The sequence below is a fragment of the Lygodium microphyllum genome, chromosome 20 (genome assembly GCF_053477565.2).
Source record: "Lygodium microphyllum isolate KBCC chromosome 20, Lygodium_microphyllum_v1.1.10, whole genome shotgun sequence".
NCBI lineage: Eukaryota > Viridiplantae > Streptophyta > Polypodiopsida > Schizaeales > Lygodiaceae > Lygodium > Lygodium microphyllum.
This window is the reverse complement of record NC_141154.1, coordinates 110,038,913-110,043,401: the sequence shown is the minus strand read 5'-3', so window position 1 is coordinate 110,043,401 and position 4,489 is coordinate 110,038,913. Positions and strand designations below refer to the sequence as shown.

The 4,489-nt window shown below is 40.7% G+C and overlaps 1 pseudogene; it reads right to left on the bottom strand.

The window, feature by feature from the left end:
• Positions 1 to 439: 439 nt before the first annotated feature.
• LOC148019255 (tubulin alpha-1 chain pseudogene) lies at positions 440 to 1,190 on the bottom strand (annotated as a pseudogene).
• Positions 1,191 to 4,489: the final 3,299 nt, after the last annotated feature.

The window sequence follows — 4,489 nt, the reverse complement described above, 5'->3', positions numbered from 1 at the left end:
ACGTCTCCTTGCTAAAGAGAGAAATAGTGAAGCCTCTAACACAACAGCTCGCAGTGATGAGGTGATCAAATCAGAAGCGCTCGGGGGGTAGAGGAACTTGAAGGGAGTTGTTGGGCTGAGGTGCAAGAGGAGAGTGGAGCCTTCAAATCTGATTTGGACTAGCAGTTTGTCACTGATCTGTGACTGCATATACCTTCAGAGACGCGACATACGCCATAAGCCTTCAAATCTGATTTGAACTAGCAGTTTGTTACTGATCTGTGACTGCATATACCTTCAGTCCATCATCCACCAGAATAGGAGAAGTGATGGTGGCCATTAACACAGAGCTTGTCCTCTTCAATGCAGACTGAGCCTATAACCCTTATTTAATGCAAAATAGAGGAGTTCAAGTTGGGGCAGCCTTGTGCTTGGCAGGAATGACAGACAATTTCAGGGATTACGATCTGCAAATTCGAGTCCTGGTGGCACGGATGATGATCTTTGTGCTCATGCACACGGCTCTCTGTACCTTGGCAAGGTCACCTCCAGGCACGACAGTGGGAGGCTGATAGTTGATGCCGCACTTGAACCCGGTAGGGCACCAATCCACAAACTGAATGGTCCTCTTGGTCTTGATAGTGGCCACAGCTGCATTTACATCCCTGGGCACAACATCGCCTCTATGAGACAGCAGGCCATATACTTTCCATGCCTCGGGTCACACTTGGCCATCATAGACGTGGGCTCAAAGGCACTGTTGGTGATCTCCGCAACAAAGAGCTGCTCATGATAGGCTTCCTCAGCCGAAATGACGGGCACATAAGACGAAAGCATGAAATGAATTCTCGGATAAGGAACCAAGTTCGTCTGAAACTCGGTAACGTCTACGTTCAAGGCACCGTCAAAGCGAAGCGAGGCCGTAAGGAAGGAAATAACCTGAGATACGAGTCGATTCAAATTAGTGTAGATAGGACGCTCAATGTCCAAGGAGCGTCTGCAATGTCGTATATGGCTTCATTGTCAAGCAGCACAGACACATCAGTACGCTCGAGAAGAGAGTGAGTGGACAAGACGCTGTTGCAGGGCTCCACAACGGAAGTAGACACTTGAGGGGAAAGGTACACAGTAAACCTTAGCTTTGATTTCTTGCCGTAGTCTACAGACAAGCGTTCCAGGAGCAAGGAGCCAAGGCCGGAATCAATAGCAATGCATCAAGAGGATCATCACCCTGAATTTCTCCCACAGTATAGGAGTATGTTCAGATGGTGCAAACAGCGTGAGTGCATACTCACGTCCTGGAAATCAGCAATGGTGCCAAGTAGCTACATAAGCTACTCCTCTTGAAGCTCTTGAGGCAGGGAAAGAGGTCATCCAACCCATTCTCATGATAGAAGTGAGAAGAAGAAGATCTGATGTGGTCTTGGCCATGGATTCTTGTGGAAAGCTTGAAGAAATGAGGAAAGGGAAGAAGAAACCCTTTCTTCTCAAAAGTAACCACGGTTAAAATGTCCTGCAACCATTTGTTTGTACACTTACCCCAAATTTTGGCTCAATCTTGATCACGTCCTGCTATTTTGGCTGGAGCCTTCCATTTCTTCCCTTGGTAATGCCAAGAATCACCATCTTCATCCTTGTTTGTAGCAGACCTTCACATATAACTTCGGTTTGAAATCTTCATGTCCTGTCAAGTCCTGTCACTCAAATTCCTAACTATGGTTTGCTCTCTCTAGCCTAGGAAACTGAATCTAGTACTTGAAAATGACTTCTGCAAGGATCTAAGCTACTGCTCTGATACCAATGTAATGGAAGCAATCAACCATGGAATGAAATCTAACTGAAATCGAAAATTAACTAAGCTACAATAAAGAATTAACAAATCTATTGCACCAAGACATCCCTGATACCAATGTAATGGAAGCAATCAACCATGGAATGAAATCTAACTGAAATTGAAAATTAACTAAGCTACAACAAAGAATTAACAAATCTATTGCACCAAGACATCCTCATCATGTATTAATGATTGGAGATTCAAAAATACATGACGGCCATGGCTGAGTGCTTCATAGGCTAGAAAGAAGCTAACTCCAAGAAAATGGTAAAGCCAAGATTATTGAATGATCAAAAGATCTCTTGCCTTTGGCCTCTAGTCCCTTTTATTCTAACCCTCTTTCAAACTTAAGGGCTGTTCACACATGTACATATAGGCTAAAGCTAAATTTACAAAGGCTGGAATTAATCCAAGGTGCAAATATTAATGTTGTATTTTTCCTTTTTGACATGTCCAATGTTGGTAAAATAATCCATAAGGCTTGCTTATCCGGTGCTTGAGACCAATCTTGAAGCTTCAAATGCTTGAAATTGAAGCATTAAACCCGTTTCCCCTAAATTTTTGCTCCATAGAAGCTCTTGATCTTCAATCTTTAACCATTCCGTGCTCAATCCTTGCAATTTGTTGAAGAATCCTTGCTGAGACGATTCCACGGGCCAAAAGGATGAAGAATCTTCAAGAAATTGTCAAGAAATGAAAGCTTGGGCTGAAGCTTTCATGGCTGCCATGGACTGTTTACGTAGGGTTTATGAAGAGGCTGAGAAACCTTTAATGGAGCTGAATCTTCTCTTCCAACTGATGATTTTGGTCACCAATGATCAGCAAGAAGTGCCATGGCTGAGGATGAAGCAAGCTGAGCAGGAGGTAGGGCTGGAATCAGTCCGAAAATTGCGCCGTAATTTTCGGGGTTGTTTCCTGCTCCATGGCTGAGACAAAGCTGAGCAATCCTATGCTCATATTGAAGGTCTTGAACAGGGGAATCTATTCCATGTGATATTTGGCCAAGAAAATCAGGGTTTAGAGAGATATGAACTAATCTTTAGGGCTGATCTTCCATGAAACCTACAGGAAACTCCAGGAAAGGGGAAAGAGAAACCCCTCTTTTCAAAGTAACCATAGTTTGTTCCCAAACTAGTCCCGGTTAACCATCCTTTACCCTAGTTACCTTCAATTTTGCATAAAATTTGATGACGTCCAGCCATTTAAGCCTTTACCCGCCATATCTGACCTTGGATATCTCCAGATGTAGTCACTTGGTAACTGTAGGTGTCCTGCAGCACTCCACTAGTCACTGTCTTGTACCATTTTTGTCTGAAATTGGTTTTGAAATATGAAAATGGGACTGAAAATGGAAGAAAATAATGGATCAAAGACTGAAGCTCTGATACCACTTGTCAGAGAGAGAACCAGGGAGAGAGAACCAGGGAGATAGAAAGAGGAGAGAGAAGATTGCAAAGGAGAGAGAAAGACTGCAGGAAGAGAGAGAATAAGAGTGACGAGGAGAGAGAAAGACTACATTTAGAGAGAGAAAGACAAGAAAGAAGGGGAAGCCATAGAAGCTGTGAGCAAGAAGGAAGAGAAAGTCTGTAATTGTATTAATGTGTCAAAAAGATGTGAAAATTTACATTTTCTCTCCTTTTATACCAATGTCAGTGTGACATGGCATAATATCAACATTATTAACACTTATTTGCTATTCCCAGCTTTTTACAGGAGATGATGGAGGGAGGCGACCAACAAGGACTGCGGGCGTGCAGGTAAGGTAGTTAGGTTTTTTTTTTTCGTCTTTTGTTTTTTTTTGCTTTTAAAATTTATTAGTATTTTGGGTGTTGTGGTTTTTTTTTTGTAAAAAAATTTGTTTTTTTTTGTTTTTTTGTTTTCTTTTTTTGTGTTAAAAAATTGGTTTTTTTCCTTTCTTTTTTAAAATGTTTTTTTTTGTTTTTTTATTTGTGTCAAAAAAATTGTTTTGTTTTTTGTTTTTGTTTTTTTTTTCAAAATGATTGTGATTATTATTTTAATTTAATTTGGTGGTGTGGTTGGTTTCTTTGGTTTTTTCTTTTTTTCGTGTGTGTTTGTTAGTTTTTTTTTAAAAATGTTGTGTATTTGGTTTGTTGGGTGTTCTATTTTTTTTGTTTTTAATAAAAAAGAAAAAAAATGCAATGACAGGATCAAACAGGATAGGGATGATGATGCGCGAGCCAGAGACTCCATGGGGGCATTCCGAGGCGCGTAAAACCAGAAACAAGCGCGTTTACGCGCGACACGAGAAACGCGGTCACACGGCAAAAAGGAATAACAATTAATAAAACCCAAACTATACATCGGATTAAAAAATGTTAAGAAGAAAAAATGTACTGGGAGATGAGAGGAAAATGATGGAGACATGCAACACGGGTTTCTGGGGCAAAATCAGGGTGTACACATGGAAAAAACGTAAAAACAAGCCCGAAAACACATACAGGTATTAATATATGAAAATCCGCACATCGAAACAAAGTGTAGAAAGAAGAAAAATTATGCAAACAATGTGTCCAACAACTCTATCATGGCAAAACACAGTTTCGAGCAAGATAGGATGCATTCACATGGAAAAAACCCAAAAAATGGACCCAAAAATGGACTTGAAAATTAATATGAAAAGAACCGTGCACCTGAATAGAGGACAATAAAAAGGAA